This window comes from Leucopleurus acutus (genome assembly GCF_964270905.1).
Source record: "Leucopleurus acutus genome assembly, chromosome: 19".
In the NCBI taxonomy this organism is placed as follows: domain Eukaryota; kingdom Metazoa; phylum Chordata; class Mammalia; order Artiodactyla; family Delphinidae; genus Leucopleurus; species Leucopleurus acutus.
This window is the reverse complement of record NC_139161.1, coordinates 4,722,920-4,741,261: the sequence shown is the minus strand read 5'-3', so window position 1 is coordinate 4,741,261 and position 18,342 is coordinate 4,722,920.

Below are 18,342 nucleotides of genomic sequence, written 5' to 3'. Positions count from 1 at the left end.
TTACATGGTGTGGCCACGTGAAAGCCAGGTTATCACCCTTGTCTCCTCATCGGAATCAGAATGCCCCAGCCGTTTGTCAGCCCAGCATGGAGAACAGCACGAGATAGAGTCAGCACTCAATACATATCGGCAGATGGCTCCTTGGTTCTCAGACTTGACCGCTCTGTATCTGGCATATTTCTGAACTGAGTGGGTTAGAAAGAAGGCAGCTGGAGATAGTTTTTTTTTCCCTTAGGGATCCCCCTTCTTTTGCTTCAGCTCCATCCAGCTGCCGGTGCGCCGGGCCCCTGACCCTGCAGCCAATTTCCCTCCTACTTCTTGTGACTCATACTTTTCATCACGTCTCAGGAGAGAGGCGTCTGTCACTTCCTTCTCCTGGAAACCGGGAGGGTTTGGGCAGAATCTGAGCTGTAACTCAGCACGGCCGGGGCCGGGCATAATCCTTGAGCAGTTAGCACAGCTGGGAGTTCTGCTTCCAGCGCGGGTCCTGCGCACGTTTGGGTGAAGGAAGTTTCCTGCTGTCTTAGCTGCATTCCTCCCTTCCTGCTTGAAGCATTCAAGAGAGGAAAGAAAGTGTTCTTGTTCCTTTTCCTCTATCCTCTCTGAGTCGTGATTCTGAAGCACACAGAGGATTATTTGCTTTGGAGGGAAGAAGTGTGCATTTTTCGCGGGCAGCGTGCAGCAGCGACGGGCTGGCTCAGAGCCAGCGTTGAAGATAAGACCACCGGGGTCTCGCCTCCCTCCACAGCTCTGACCCTTTTCCCATGAGACTTCCGGAAAGGGTCTTTGCTGAAAACCCAGCCGGAATCCTTGCCAGTGTGTTTGGGAGAGGAAAGCTTACTTGACATCAGTTTTCCAGTGCATTCCTATAATTATCGCTTGATTCTAAAGCACTAAATGGTTATTATTATGAAGCCAATGTGTTTGTTGCCAAGGTGATAGGAAAGACACTATATAAGCCACACCAGCCTGAGGTTTAGGGAAATCAGGGTTTTTACTGGATATGAGAGGAAGGCGGGGTGGTAAGAACAAAAGGTAGAGATCTTTAGCCATGGATGCAAACTCACGGATTCTTAGGACCTGAAATGGAGGCGAGAGCAAAACCTCAGGACTGGTGGCAAAGAGAGCAGAGACTTAGAATGCACAGGTACGGGGTCAAGTACCCATTTTCAAGGATTCTCGAATATATAGACTATTGCGATGTTGAAATGTATATTTCCCCAAACTCTGACTCATTTTCAAGTGTTTATACAGCTCACCGCATGCCGGTCATTGTGTCAAGCGTGCTACACGTATTAGCTCATTTAATTAAATTTCCGTTGAGTTTTGTCATTTCTAGATTTACGGAATTTTCACCCCAAGATTTCTAGTGAAATCTGGGATCACTCCTCTCTCCTCTGTCCCCACCTCTTGGAATGGGGACAGATCATTCTAGATTCCAGCCCACACTTTCCCTGTTGGCACCTGCATGTCTGCCTGGCCTCTCCAGTCCTGGGAATGTTTAACCCTTCATCTGCTCGACAGGACAACAGCTAGAGAACAGGAATAGGAGGTGCGGGAGGGGGGGACTGTCCGGAGAACGGGGAAGGGGGTGTAGGAAGGATGGAGAAAGAACCAGGAGTTGAAAACAAACTCAGAGGGAAGCTGCAGCCAAACCATCTGAGACTCTTTCCTAAGATGTACCATCCAAGCAGCAAGAGGGAGATGTGTCCCAGCTGCTGAGATGACCGCGAGTTTCTGATTCAGGCACTCCGCCCCCTTAGCTCATTCTGATCAGGTTCATCTCCTGGCAGGGAGCAAGGAGGCTCTGATGAGCTAATGCTGCCAGGAACTCGGGAGGAGGGGATCACCTTTCTTGCCAGGGCAACGTCCTGCTCTTTGAAGGACTGGTTTGGAAGAAGGGCCAGAGTCAGGACTGAAGCAACTGAACCAGGCGACACGCTGGCTTTGCTTGGACGCTGTGACGTGTCTCTGTCCATCTCGAAGCGTCTTCTCTGTCCTTCCTTCCCCACTTGGCCCCATTCACGTGTTTGTGGTGCTGACTGGAGGGATGTGATGGTGACAGTCCTGATACGTTGAGATTCTTCCCGGGAGCCCTTATTGCAGTGGCCAAAGCAATCCTTCTGCCTGAATGAGGGGTTGGTGTCAAGGGCCCCAGGGCTGGGTAGAAAGGACCCAGGGCAAAAGCAATCAGAAGGAGCCTGTAAGGGAGGGTCAGAGGTCAAATGCTGGGAGGTGATGTCCAGAGAGCCAGAGGTAGGACACTTCAGAAAGGTTCAGAGGTCTGTAATGACTGAGACGGTGCCTAGTTTAGGTGAAGCCAAGAGTGCCCTGGGCAGCTGAGGGGAAAAGCTCTGGGAGGTCTGGGCTTCCTTCATTGTTGCATTTGGGGATGGCTGAAGGGGTCAGAGGGGAGGTGGGCAAGTTCCCTTTTCTCCCTTAGTTTCCTTCTAACGGGAGGCAAAAGGGTTAAATGACACAATTCATGAGAAGAGCCCAATACAGTGCCTGATATATTATCAATAGTCAATACATTAGCTTTTAGGGTTCTATTTTGTGAAACGACGTCTCCAGAGGTCCTAATAGAATCCAGCCACACCTGGCGATATTCTCTGGAGCTGGCAGGAAATAGCCAAATGCGCTTTCTTAGTTCTGGCCTGAAGTTTTGGAGCCTTGGATCAGTGGGTCTGTGCTAGCTGGCACGGCCCCCAAACATAAACTGTTGCGTTTGGGAAATTGTGAAAAAATCTTGTTTCAGGTCTGGTGATTTGAAAGTGAATCCACCGAGAAGGTGACACTTGTCTTTGGCCATTTTCAGCCAGTGGTTTCACAGTGACTTGAGAAGAGAGTGGAAGAAACTTGATATATAAATTTGTGAACTCTGGGATTCTTCAGTGGGTATGGGGGTGGGGGATGGGCGGATCGGGGAGGAAGGGTTGGGAGGCCATCCAGCCCAGTGTTCCTTGACTGCAAACCCACCCCCAATTCTAGTAAATGACCTGAAATATTTTGGGAATCCCTGCTCTAGCATAAGTGGTGACTTGGTAGAATCCTTTCCTTTTTTTTTTTTTTCTCTTGAAGCCATTCCTCTCTTGCTACCCGCTTCAACCTGGCTTTGTTCCCAAAAGATTTGCTTGTCTGGAGTCCTCAAGAGAGCAAAATATCTCAGCAGCTGGAAAACCAGACCGGAAGCAGCAAGCACCCCTTCCTGGCCGGCTCCGCCTGAACCCTCTGGTTCCCTAGCTCAGGGCCAGCTTGTTGCTAAGTCATGCACCCAAGAAGCCGTGGGCAGGAGGGGCTGAACTGGCCGCTCTGGGCCTCGCCTCCCATCTTGCTGAGAAGCTGCTACTTCTGGCCAAGAGCAACAGGGAGACTTGGTTTCGGGAAGTTTAAAGTCATGTGGAGAACAGCAGCGTGACACATGGGGGGGCCGTCTGCTCTCTGGGGTGCTGACCCAGCTGCTGCATGAGCCAGTCCAGCGGCCAGATGCTCCAACGCAAGGCCTTCATTCCTGGCGTGGTGGCAAAATGGGGTAGGGGCTCAAGGAGGCTTATCCCACAGTAAACATTCTAGGGATTTGGAGGATGACTTGATATCAACCGTCCCCTAGTCCAAATATATCAACTTACACGTAGCAAGGGTCTTCTACTCACAGACATCCCATGTTAGTTATGTGATCCAATTTGTAAGAGAATTTCTCTTGATAAAATCTCTCCTATTTGGACGTGACAGGCTCTTCTGGGATGGTGAGTCATTACGGATGCCTGAAGTAGCAGGTACTAGGGGAGCCATGATGAAACTTGAGGCTACACGGGGATGAAGGGGCCAAGGTCACAAAAGGTCTTACGTGGTATGAAAAGAAGGGCACATTTTATCCTATCAGCAGTAATTCCTTATTACAATGAGGAATTTAAGCACATGGGGATGAGAGGATCATTTTTGCATGTTACAAGGATGACTTTGGTATCCGCTGGGGATATATTGTAGCAGAATTAGGCTGGAGGCAGGAAGACCAGGTAAGGACATTATACACAATTCCAGGCAAGGGAAGCTGAGAGCAGTGGGATGCAAATGGTGAGGGAAAGGGGGCAGGTGACCTGAGAGATCTGGGGGAGGTGGGGTCGACTAGGCTTAATTTTTATTTACCTGCGAGTATGAGAGAATGGGGAGCATTCAGCACAGCTCTTGGTTTTCTTTTTTGGACAAAGCGTGGTTAGTGGTTCTATTCTCAGAAATAGGGAGATCAGGAAAGAGAGCAGCTGGAAGGGGGTAGACGGTTAGAGGTTGACGTGCTGCAGATGAGATGCGCGTGGAAGGTATGAGTGTGTACGTCCAGCAGGCAGCAGGCTTTATGAATGTGGAACCCAGGAGAGGAGTCTGGGTTGGGACTGTCATTTAGAAGTCAATAGCACGTGGGTGGTGGCTAGCCTTGGCATGGTTAAGTCACCACCGACAGGAAGGGATGTCAAGTGATAAAAGAACTGAGTCTTGGGAAACACTCATATTTGAGAGGTGGGTAAAGAAAGAGAAGTCCACGTAGGAGTTAAGGATGAGAATCTGAGGAGAAGGGAGAGAATTAGGAGAGCGGAGAGGGTCCAAAATGGAAACGAAAGAACATTTAAAGAAGGATGTTGTAGGTCATATAGTAAACATCGCAGAAAGGGAAAATAAGACCACAGAAAAACACTCTTGTGCTTGGGAATTAGGAGGTCACATGTGATCTTGGAGAGAGCTGTTTTAGTACAGAGAAGGAGGGGAAGAAATCTAATGAGCTAAGGGCATTGAGGGGTGTGAAAGCAGATACTCTACAGGTAAGCTACACTTAAGTGAAACTTGGTATCGTGAATGAAGAGAGATAGATGGATGATCGTTAAATAGATCAAATATTATCTAGAGGGGATGAAAAGTTTATAGACTCTTTCTTAAGATAGAAAACACTTGAGTAGGTTAATGGACTAAAGAGGAAAAAGTCAATGGAGAGAGAGAGAAATAAAAAATGCAGGAAATATTGGGGCCAACTCTTTGAGGGAGGTTATGGAAGGAATACACATGAGTTTATGGACTCATCTGGGATGGAAGGGAAGGTCCAATTTGTATTAGAGATACAGGGATGGAGGTAGGGATGACGGTAGGGTTGGGTACCGAGCGAGGAAGTTTATACTTGATTGCCCCATTTTTATTCAATGAAATAAGAAGCTAGGTCATCTCTGTTGGGAAAGATGGCAGAAGGGACTTAAATGTTGACATTGCTGCTAGGAAAATGAGGGATGGGATGGATCTGAAAATTCTAGGAGGATTGCTGGGCACCGTGAAGAACTCAGCCGAGATAGGCTCTTGGCATGTGTAGTCCTGCCCATGTGTGGGGTCTGTGAGAAATTCTCCAGCTGTGCCCAGCCATCAGGAAGTGGGACGGAAGCAGACCTTTGGTTGGCCTGGTCCATCAGTGGGGCTGGAAGTGGAAAGACAAGCAGCGTTGTTTTAGTTATTGGCAGAGAGTGGCCATGGCCAAATGGGCTTAATTGGGAAGAAAATGACACCAGGAGGGAGGTGACAAACTGGGAGAAAAGGGAGGCATCCCAAATCTGGAGAACGTGATGAGGTGAGAGAATGGGCAGAGAGAAAGAGCTGGAAAGATAGGACATTGTGTCAGAGATTTCAGGTGTTAAAATGTCAGAGGTGGGACTGTTTTGGGTGATGGCAAGTCCAAGATGTGGCCAGGAGAGTGGGTTGGTTGGTGAAGAGCAAAGGCAATGAAAAAGTACTGAAACGGAGGTCAAGGGACCAGAAAGCTCTAGCGTGCGCTGGATGGGGACCACCTAGGATGGCTGCAGGATTTGTCATGGGAAGAGGCTGTAAGGCAACAAGCATGAGATGGAAGGACCCAAGTGCTCAGAGATGAGCCTCCTGTTAACGATGAAGACTCCCCCAAATCTAAAGGCAGAATTTTTTTTTTTTTTGCGATATGTGGGCCCGGACGCGCAGGCTCAGTGGCCATGGCTCACGGGCCCAGCCGCTCTGCAGCATGTGGGATCTTCCCGGACCGGGGCACGAACCTGCGTCCCCTGCATCAGCAGGCGGACTCTCAACCACTGCGCCACCAGGAAAGCCCCTAGAGGCAGGATTCTTGGTAAACATGCTCTCCTGGGCAAACGAGATGAAGAACAGGGAGGGTCCATTCTATTTTGTCTCCTTGCCCACTTCTGCCAGGGCACGAGCCTGGGGACCAATGCAAAGGGGTTTTAACAGCAAAGGGGCGAAACTAGTTATTCCCAGCATACAGAGAAGTGGAAACTTTGACAAGAGCATCAGTGCCTTGCCCAAAATGACACCCCTGTGGTGCTGACCTCAGTCTGTCGCTTCATCTCCCTCGTCCTCCCCACTTGGCGTTTGCATTTAATCTATTGCAGCAAAGCTGGATCAACAGGGACCTCCTCCGTGCATGCCCTCTGGAGATCTGGCATTTAGATTTGATACAGGGACCTGGAGGGGAATTTTCCCACTTGGCAAAGGAGTATGAAAATCAGAAGGGAATGTTTTTCCTGCACAGCAACAAGAGGTATCAAATCCTGACTTCTCTTCCTCCCTTCCAGCTCTGTTACTATTTATGTAGATGTAACGGTTCCATAACAATACCTTTTGCTTGGAAAAGGCCTTCTCTTACCCAAAGCGCTAAAAATCCCTATATTTTTAATTTCGGTAGTAGATGTGCCTGGATCTGTTTCCACTTCCATTTAAAAAAAAATAATGATCTCTATGTCATATCATATATATCACCTCACCTAGGTGTGAGGTCCTTGAAGCTGGGGACTCTACTGCATCTTAGTGATTTTAGAATCCTCTAGAGTCTTCCGGTCCTTAGCACAGGGCGAGTGGGCTTATTGAATGAGTGAGATGTGCTTATGGAATGGACAGATGGAACTCTTCTGCTTACCCCTCTAACGTGGGTACTTTGAGGCTTGAATAACAGTGTCAGGGGTACATTACACTGAACCCTCATCGCTCATCCGTGGCTCCCTTGGATAAAGGGGACAAGAATGGTAAAAAGAAAAAGGATCGGAAACAATACCGATGAACTCATTTCCAAAGCAGAAAAAGACTCACAGACATAGAAAACAAAGTTATGGTTACCCAGGGGATGCCGGGTGGTAGTGGGGAGATAAATTAGGAGTTTGGGATTGACATATACACACTACTATATGTAAAATAGATAAACAACAAGGACCTACTGTATAGCACAGGGAACTATATTCAATATCTTGTAATAACCTATAATGGAAAAGAATATGAAAAAGAATATATATAATCTGCATATTATATACATATATATATATATAACTGAATCACTTTGTTCTACACCTGAAAGTAACACAACATTGTAAATTAACTATACTTCAATTTTTAAAAATAGTTTTAAAAAAAGGATCAGGTCCTGAGACCCCCTGAGTTTAATCTTGGCTTTACTACTAGATGTGTGGCCTCATATAAATCTTCGAAACTCTCTAAATCCCGGTTTCTTCATGTGAAAATAAAAGGAAATAATACCTCCTTCATTAGATCGTGAGGAATGTTAAATTTGATTGCATGTAGCCAGGTAACTGAAATGTAGAAATGCATCAATTAAGAGAAGATTCTTTCTCGATTCCCATCCATGTAGACATCCATCTACCCATCTTCTGGTCTCAGGGCATGTGTCTCTGAGATGTTGAACTAATTAAGAAGCATTTCCTGAAGCTGTGGAACAACTTTTTGCTCTATACAAAATTAATCTGGAATTGATTTCATGACCAGGACACAGTACAAGCCATGCTCTGAGAACGCTAATTAGCTCAGATGCCCATGTGGGTGAATTGAAGCTTTGGAGAGAAGGCACTCTATAGATCATAGCCCATCATGTCACTAGGAAACAGTTTGGTTAAGAACTTGACAGGAAGTCCCTCTTTCCTGAAAGTGAAGGAGGTGTAGTGGTGGTGGCCAGGAGCCTTGAATATCAAGAAAAGAACAAGGATGGGAACTTACTTAAGTACTCACCATGTTCCAGGCACTGTTCTAGTTGCTTTCTATTTTGAACATTTTTAAGCTATTTAATAAGACTCCTTCAGAGAATTGGGAAAGTGGGAATCCTGGAGAAAAGGAATTCTGGATACGCTAGCTCTTAAACTACCTCTCAGTTTTACAATATATGAGTACAGATGGATTTGTTCAAAGCTGCTTTCTGCAAACAGAATTGAAAGGAACAGAAATCACTGTAGATGGATGTGATCCAGGGCCATCTCTGGACCAAAAATAGACTATAGGCCTGAAGAAGTCAGGGATCCCATGTTTTCAGCTCATTCCTGTACAGTGCTTAGCAGATGATAGGTGCATCATACAGGATTTGATGTTTGGAGCTGCAGCAGCCATTTTGTGACCATGAGGACAAGGGAAGAAAATGTCAGGGAAGGTGACCCAGAGCCCTGACACATTTGAGCTGCCAAATTAACCTACTCTGGAACCATCTACCTTCATCCCTCTTGCTTTATGGAATAATTAAATGTCTTCATTTTAAAGTCATTTTTTTGTATGGCTACTTTATTAAACTCATGGCCAGAAGCATCCCAGCTGACCCCATCTCTAAACAGGAGCTTGGGCTGGTCATTTAACACTTCTGTGTCTCAGCTGGATGATCACAATCATGCTCTTTATGGAGCAGCACCTCACGAGAATGATGGTAGCCACCTATTTCTCAAGGCGACACTGCAAAATTTGCTGGGACCTTTGGGCTGATCTCTCCCACTTTTAAACAAACTCTCATTTCACATGAGAGTTGAATTCCCAGCAGTGCGGGTGGCATAGAATAAGCCCGGCAGTTTCGTGTTTGGTTTGTCAAGGTGCCACGTGGTTCTGGGTGCCAGGGCCGTGTTATGTGATCTGAGCCATCCCGCTGACCTGCCTGTTGCCATGCCGCATGGCAAGCCAGCATTTGAGAGAGAAGCATAGTTGACATTCTTCCCCTCCTGGGGAATTCTATGCAGAAAGACACCTGCACTGGTCCTCTGGGCATTTTCTCCTTCCTTTTTCCGCTGGATCTGCCATCTCTGAAACCGAAACTGGGGTCGGGGGTGGAAGGGGAAGGGGGAGCATCAGTGTGTCCTGAGGTTTTATTAGCCAATCAGACAAGACCATGATTTCCATAAGCATTTAGGTCGGATTTTAGGGAGTGTTTGTGACCTTCTTGTGAGCACATGTGTATTTCATAGAGATCAAGAAGCTCAACTTTGATTCCTCAAGCATGTCACCCTGACATAGGGCTGGCTGCCTGGGAAGAACCTTCTCATTCCAGTGTCCACTGAATCTCCCCTGTATCTCCCCTGTGGTGATCCAAAATATTAGGGATAAAAAGATTAGATGAGCCTTGAATGCATCTGGGCAACTGCGGCTAGAAGGCTTACTAATAGTGGACAAATAAGAGCTGCATTTTCAGCTCATTCTCTTGGAAGAAAGGATGCTTCCTGCTGAGGCTTTTTCATTGCCCCAGTGGGCCACCAGGCTCTACAGAGATGAATGGGTAGAGTCTTGAGGCGGGAAAGACAGAGAGCTGCAGCTACAAGCACAGCCAGGCTTGCTCCTACACTGTGTAGGAGCAAGGGGTCAGAGCCTTCCCCAGGAATCTGCTGCTATAACCAGGGCATAGGCAAGGCGCCCTGCAGCAGAAGGATGCCCACATTGAACCTGTACCAAGACAATTGCTTCGGGTTCATCGATGATCAATTATCATGTGCCCTTTGGGGAGGAGGACATGGGCCTCCACTTTGGAACCTTCTGTGTTTCCTCCATGCTTTGGGAAGCTGTACAGTCGAGTCTGTGGTTCCCAACTCAAGTTTGGGTCCAGTTGGAATTGTAATCAATCTCTTTATCTTAATAGAATCCCAAATCCACTTCCCCTTTGGCTCCTATTATATTTTGCTATCTGTATCATGTCTCCCTATAGGCCTATTTTATTTTTTAGATTTTTATTTTGAAACAACCTCAAGTGTAGAGAAAGATTGTGAATGCTGTATAGAGAATATTTTTTTTTCTCCAGGAACCACTTGAGAGCTGCCAACACGATGCCCCATCACTGTGAAAATATTAGTATGTAATTCCTCTGAACAGCATAGCTTCCTCCATAGCTGCATATACATAACTGTATCTTACATAGCTAGGATCCAGCCATCACACTCCCAACACGTTGCTACCAACTTAACCGTGGGCCCTGTTCAAGTTTCACTGACTGTTCCAAGAATGGATCCAGTTGTCATTTCCTTGTCACGTCACTTTAGGTCCCTTTGAACCATGAGTTACTTTCCTCAGCTTTCATGACCTTGGCAACTTTAAAGACTATAGACCCATCATTCTTAGACTATTTCTCAACTTTAGTTTGACGATGGCTGATGATTACCTTTAGGTGATGCACACGTGGCAAGGATATCACAGAAGCTATGCACACCCTGATGCATGATACACAATTCTGAGCCTTTGACTAATGTGGGTCGGCCAGACTTCTCCATCCTAAAGTTAGTCCTTTTTCCTTGTGTAGCGAATAAATATTTTTCTTGTGTGAGAAGGCACTTTGAGACTCTGCAAATATTCTGTTCCCCATCAAACTTTTGAGTTATTTATTTATATCAGATGGGACACACGTATTCTTATCTTTATTAGCCATGAGCTCTTCCTTCGTTAATTTTGTTGCTCACATGATCCCAGATTTGGCAAGTGACTTGAGGCGCTTTTGAGATGCCTTCACTATTTTTGGAGCACTTTCTTAATTTATGGCACAAGAGAGTGATCCAGGCTCGTTTGTACTTTCCCCACCCAGCCCTGAAATCAACGATTTGTCCAAGGATCCCTGGTTCCCTTTAATGGAAAATAGCACGCAGTTCTGGGAATGTCCTCATCACTTCTAGGGTGTCGCTGCTCCCAGACCCTCTCAGTGGAAGGTATGTGCACACATGTGGAAGTGCATGCAGCACACACACACACGTACTCAAATTTACACCCTTTTTTATTTCTGTATCCATTTCTATCTATTGAAAACCATGCCCTTACGTCATCTCAATTTTCAGTCCAACACCACAGGGTTCATTCTTTTTTTCTCCCATTCTGCAGTTGTAATTCTCTTTCCCAACAGTGAGAATTTGGCTTCTGTTACCGTGGGTATAGTTACCCATCTGACCAACCCCTTCGTGTATCACTCAGGTCTTACCACAATTGCCGCCCCCTCCCACGCATGATGTTTCTTCACCTTGCATGGGCTCCAGCACCCCACGCTGGGCTTCTCCTGCTGTGTAGACACCCTCATCATCCCTCAGGCTGACACTGGACCCTGGGTCATCACAGCTCATCCTGTCCTCCTAGCGTGGACAGCTCCACCAATGGCTTGTGACCCATGTGTTCAAGATAAGAAGGGGAAGAAGAAAAGGAAGGTATCAAGAAAGCTCTACCCGGTCTTTGCAGTGATGATTTTAGAGCCCAGGGTGGATGAAACTCTGTAAGCAGCTTGATCTAGTAAATCTGTCTTCTGAAGCTTATTTGTGTGGGTGTAGCTACGTCACACTAACGTCATGTATGTTTTCTCTCTCTCTTCTTCCCTCCCTTAATGATGCCGTGACTGCCTGAGGAGCCATGATCCAAACTCCAGACCTTGCTTCTTACCTTCCTAGGCCTAGTCTGCAGAGCCTCCTTTGGTGACAGGAAGGGAAGGCACGTCCCTGGGGGCAGTACCTTCTGCCCCCACCTCCCTGACCCTTCCCCACACCTACGGCCACTTCTACAGGCTGAGCTCCCAGCTCTCTGCCTGCCCCTTTCCCCCACAGAAGCCCGTCTGTGACAAAATGCCTGGGAGTCATGGCACGCAGGATCAGTGATGGGGAAGGCCAAGGCCATTCCTGTCCCCTGCCAGGCTGGTTTCATGCCATGAGGCCACATTCCTCATACTCCCTGGGGCCAACCTCATCCTCCTGAGGTTTGGCGAAAGAGTGGGATCCACTGCTTTGCACAGTGAGGACAGGCCCTCTCCCGCCACTGGTGGATTGGGGATTAGCCTGTGAGAGCAAAAGGCCATGTGACCCTGCCACCACTGCTATGTCTGCTTTGTGACACCACAGGTCACATCTCTGAGACACTGCCGCCATCTCTTTTCCCTGCATCAAGGCCCATTGCTTCTGCTGCTGTTGGGTGCATTTGGGGAAGGGAACAGAGAGGAGGAGCCAGGGTACCAAAGAAAATCCAGCTCTTTCACCTCCAGTGCGCGCGGACAGAGGGCAGCTTTGCGTATCAGGTCTGGGTTTTATGTGCCTCCCCAGGTCCTGTTTGGTTGGAACTTGACGTGGAAGATGGGGACAGCTAGCTCTCTTCTCTGAGTCATGGGAGGCGAGGAACACGACTCCTCGGGGGCTTCTGAATGCCGGAGCCAGAGGACACGAAGACACACGGCAGGAAAGCACAGCGTGGTGATGTTTCCACCTCTGCCCCCCATCACATCCCTTCTCTGCTCCAAGATTCTTGAACGATGTGAATCCTTCCCCAGAGAACACAGCGGCCTGGTCATAACTTGTTAAATACCGTAATTAAAATAGTTCTATTATTAACTTCATGATAACGCTTTTTTTTCCTCCCTCCTCCTCCAAATTACCTGTTAGCGTTTTGTTAATTAAATTTCCAGTTCCCACAGAACTGCTTGCTGTTGTGTGAGGTGTACCGGGTGTGGGGGGGCCCTCTTCCTGGGGGGTGGGAGGGTGGATCAGCAGGTCAGACAGGTTTCCATCTTTCCTGCAGGAAGGCTGAGAGAAGGAAACAGAAGAGATCAACAGTCAATGCCTAAATAAGGTGCAAAGAAAAATAAAGGGCGTCCAGTTAAGTTAGAATTTCAGATGTACAATCAATAATTTTTTTAGTGTAAGTATATCCCCAACATTGCATGAGACATACTTATGCCCAAAGCTTATTTGTTATTTCTCTGAATTTCAAACTTGGTGGCGTGTCCTATACTTTCTCTGGCCATCTTACACCTAAACCTCAGCTCCCAGCTCCAGAGAACGGGGTTGTCTACTCTCCTTTCAAAGCACGTTCGTTCTTTACTGAATTCACAGTAGAGGTTGTTTTTATCGTTTTGGTCAGCTCCTTAATGCATACACTCCAAAAGATTTTACAGTTTTGTATCGTATTAATAATGGTATGATGACTATCGTGGATCCATTGATCTGTTAATCATTTAAATAGTGTCTAAGATGCACCAGTTGCTGTGTGAGGTGTTAGACACCAAAGTCAGTGAGACTCAGGTTTTGACCTCAAGGAGCTCACTGCTCAGAGCAGGGGTCCTAGACTTGTCCAAATCCAGCCCGTCATCTTGTTTTATAAATAAAACTTCATGAGAACACAGCCACACCGCCATTTTATTTTATAAATAAAACTTTATTAGAACGCAAACTCACCCAACCACTTACTATTGTTTATGCCTGCTTTTACCTACTGGTGGCTAACTGAATAATTGTAACAGAGATTATGTGGTCCAAAAGCCTAAAATATTTACTTTTGGTCCTTAAAAGGAAAGTGTGCTGACCCTTGACCTAGAGGAATGCTAGTCAACGAAGTGAACATTGTGTTAAGAGAGATGTAAGCAAAGGGCATGGGGAGAACAAAGCAGGGAGCCTCTGATCCAGCTTCTGTGTACCAGCTGGTCCGAGCTGACATCAGAGCTGAGCTTCCAAGGGTGGGAAGGGGAGAAGGGCTGGGATTCTAAGCAGAAGAAGCATCGTGTGCAGAGGCACAGAGGCTACTTTTGGGCCGTGTCCTGAGGATGTGGAAGGGGTGAGGTGAAGGTGGGAAAAGATCGCATCTTGAGGGTCTCAGTATGTCAAGTCCTGACAGGAGTTCACTTATGTAATGCGCACAATAGGCCTTGAAGTTGAAATTAGATTCCATCTTTTGCACGTGCATCACTGAAGGCTCAGAAAGGTTAAGGAAATTGTCCAAAGTCCCACAGAAGGAAGCAGAAGAGTCAGGACACTAACTCAGAGTGAGCCTGTCTAAAAGCTTGTATTCTCAGCATCCCTCATGCTGCACTGCACAGTGTACGGACTCATCACTTGTAACAAACCACGGGCAGGTTCCTGGAGGGCAGGGAGCATGTCTTATTCTAGACAAAGTTTCCCAGCTGGGGATGATTTTGCCCTCTGAGGGACATTTGGCCATGTCTGGAGACAATTCTGGCTATCACAACTTTGGGGGGAGTTGCTACTGGCATCTAGTGGGTAGAATCCAAGGATGGTCTAAACGTCCTATAATGCATGGGATAGGCTGCCACAACAAAGAAATCTCTGTCCCAAATGTCAGTAGTGCTAGAGTTGAGAACCCTTGCCCAGCATTCCTGTGCCCAACACAGGGCTTGGCAAATAAAAGGATACTCGGTAAAGTTTGTTGAACTGAAAAAAAAAAAAAGGATGTGATTCAGAAACGGGGAAAAGTTCAGAGTCATTAGTGAGTAGGATGTAAGATGGCAGATGGGGGAAGAACGGAATGTTGGAATGGGATTGCAGGCCTGCAAAGACTGACATGAGGGAGTTTTAATTTATTCTAAAGGCATGGTGAATACCAGTGAGGCACCTTAGTTCAGGACAGTGACGCAATGAGGCGGGTTTGTTGGAGAGTTACACTGACTACAGCGTGGAGGACAGAGGCGTAGGAAGACCTGTCAGGTGGTCTCAACTAAGGCAATGCCAGTGGCAGAGAGAGGCGGAAACAATTTTGTGAGAGGTTAGAAGGTAGACTCAGCAGCATTTGGGTGCGTGGGGCAAGAAGAAGGGTCATGAAGACACTTGTTTGAACAATTACAACACTGACTGAGGTAAGGGATACGGGAAGGTGGACCAGGTGTATGTGCACAGGTGGGAGGGTGATGGTGTTGGGTTAGCTAATTTCCAGGAGGCTATAGGATTCTCACGATCCACAGGAAAATGTTTCAGTCAGCCGCTGGAAACGTGTCTGGAAACGTGTGTATTTTTCACACGTTTCACACATGTCTTACCTGGTTTTGCCCATTCCCCCTCTCCAGACCTCAAGTCCCCAAGGTCAGAGGTGATGCATGGATTAAGAGCTCAGACAGAATTGAGTTTGAATTGTGGCCCCAATCGTGTATTAACTATATAATATTAAGATGTTATTTTGCTTCTCTGAGTCGTAAAGTGTCCTTATCTGGAAAATGGGGATCATATTAGCTACCTATGAGGTTGTGGATATAAAACGTGTAGGGGTGGGGTGGGAGGAACTGGGAGACTGGGATTGACACATACACACTACTGATACTATATATAAAATAGACAACTGATGGGAGCACACTGCATAATGGCACAGGGAACTCTACCTAATGTGCTGTGCTGACCTACATGGGAGGGACGTCCAAAAGGGAGGGGAGATCTGTACATGTAGGGCTGACTCTTTTTGTTGTGCAGTGGAGGCTAACACAACATTGTAAAGCAACCATACTCCAGTCAAAATTAATTTTTAAAAAAAGTATAGGGTGCTTTCTGTAATGGTGGCAACGTAGTCTCACCCTCCAGTGCCGCAGCACACGTGTGCGCGTGCACGCACGCACACACACACACACACACACACTCAGCCCAGTACATCTCACTGCTGACCACATCATCCTGAAATTCTTGGCTGTGGACATAATGGTCCCTGTAGACTCTGTTCCAGGACAGGGTCTCTGTCCTGGCTATCTCTGTGTCCCCAGCACCTAGCACAGTTCCTAGATCACAGGAGACAAATGCCCCAATCTTGAGGGTTCCGACGGAGGCTTTTAGCGACCTTCCTAAGGTTACACAGTTTGTAACAGGCAGAGCTGAGGCCTCCTGAACCCCAGTCCTGTAGCCTTGGCAATATTGGGAGATCGAACTGTCTCTGATCATTTTGATCAGCAGAGAATCCAGAAAAACAATGTCAATTATTAGCTTGGAAGCATATGTACTTAACTTTGAAGGTAAATTCATGCTCGTGGTTATGTATGTTTCTTGGGCTGCTGTGAGATGAGGTTACACTCCTGAAGCCTTCCCTGACAGCACACCGGTAGGAAGAGGCAGGTCTGTGTTAGCAAATTCCTCTGAGGGTCAGTGAGAGTTAGTTGGGCTTCCCTGGCTCTTCGGGCTGTGGACCCTTGAGACCCACTCTGACCTCTGATCCCCACCGAGTTGTCTTGGAACACACGTTGTCCCGCCCAGCACGTCCACTTCCTTCTGACTGGTACCACGTCTCTTCCGTAGAACAAGAAGGAACCTGCTTTCTATGGTTTGCTTCACCCACTCACCTTCTCAGCCAGAGACACCTACCTGTCCGCTTCTGGACACCCTTCATTATGATCCACATGTGGCCTTATGCACAGATGGCTTTCTTTATCAGCCTGGTCCAAACAATGAACAAAGTAAATCTGATGAAACCACTTTAAAAAGCACTATATTATAGGTTCCAAAGTCAATTCCATTTTTTTAAAAAAAATTCATCTGCTACCGCTATTTTCTTCCTCTTTGGTCTGGCAATAGGATAAGCCAGAAAGGGGGCAGAAGCAGATACTCTTGGTTTAAATCCGCACACATTTATGGCACAAATATTTCTGTGCAGACCACTGGACTCGCTTTTCCCTGGGGATCCTCAGCAAGCGGCGACAGCATCCATCTTGGCCTCGATACTGAAATAAGACATTTCACGGTGCCCTGGGAATGGCAAGCCGTTGGGCATCTAGGTGTGTTGTGCCCTCAGCCCCAGGGAGTTCCTAAAGCCAGAGTTGAATTCTGCCCTCTCCTAGACTTTTAGAAGGACCCAGCGTAGGACACAGAGCACGGCAGATTCCTACCTGGGCGCCCTGTGGAGCCCCACCAAGCAAGGAGGCTCCCCTCTAAGCCTGCAGGCTCCTTGCTGTCTGACACCAGCCATCTACCCTCGATTCAGATTACAGGTAGGACTGGAGGCCAAGAGCCAGCCAAATGCATCCTGGTTCCCACTAAGGAGACGAAGCAAAGCTGCCAGCCGGCAGGGCTTGTCTACAAAAGCCCATGAAGCAGTAAGCTTACCCTGAGAAGGCAGGATTTTGTGGGTTTGTTTCTACATGCAGCTTCTCTCTCTGCAGAAGCGTCACGTGTCTTCCAGTGCTTTTATATTTATAGATGAGCGGTGTTATTGGGGATGTCATTTGGGGAGCTCTGATGTGTGCGCCACTGGCTGATCTAATTGGCTTCACTTAAGATAAAGACACCTCCATTGGTTCGGTCCTCTTTAAGTTTAACTAGCCTGGTTCCCTTCTGGAGCCGCAGAAGGCACCGCTGATCTGAGATGGTACGTTTATAAATGAAGAGCCTGGGTCCACAATGGGACTAGGAGGAAGGATGGGTAAGGATTACACTCTCAGTCTACTCCCAGCACGTGCAAACAGCTCCCTCCTCGTTGCCACCCGGCCTCACCCCTCGTCACACGCTTGAACGACAGTTTGGTGTGTCAGTTTCTTGATATCCCTGTGATGGGCAGGGGAGTGACTCACTGGGGAGAACACTGGCAGTTCTTCATCTCAGCAGAGGTGGCTACTTCTGGGGTCCTGGCAGAGGACTGACTCTGGGACGTGAACTGGGCGTGTAAAGATGCAAGAGTCTTTGCTATTGGTTATTGTGTAGATGTGAGTATATACTGGAATCCAGAAACCTTAAAAGAAAGCATTGCCCATTCTCATTAGCAGATGCAAACTATTATATTTAGGATGGATAGACAGCAAGGTCCTACTATAGAGCCCAGGAAACTATATTCTATACCTTGTGATAAACCATATTGGAAAAGAATATGAAAGAGAAGATATAAATGTATAACAATCACTTTGTTGTACAGTAGAAATTAACACAACATTGTAAATCAACTATACTTCAATAAAATAAAATTTTTAACAGCTTTATTGGAGTACAATTGCTTTACAATGGTGTGTTAGTTTCTGCTTTATAACAAAGTGAATCAGCTATACATATACATATATCCCCATATCCCCTCCCTCTTGTGTCTCCCTCCCCAAAAAAGAAACATTATTAAAAAAAAAAAAAGAAAGCTTGTGATTAAAGAGAAATTATAAAGCAATCCATGGACCTTTATTTATTTTATTTATTTATTTATTTATTTTGCTGTACGCGGGCCTCTCACCATTGTGGCCTTTCCCGTTGCGGAGCACAGGCTCCAGACGCACAGGCTCAGCGGCCATGGCTCACGGGCCCAGCCGCTTCGCGGCATGTGGGATCTTCCCGGACTGGGGCTCGAACCCGTGTCCCCCGCATCGGCAGGTGGACTCTCAACCACTGCACC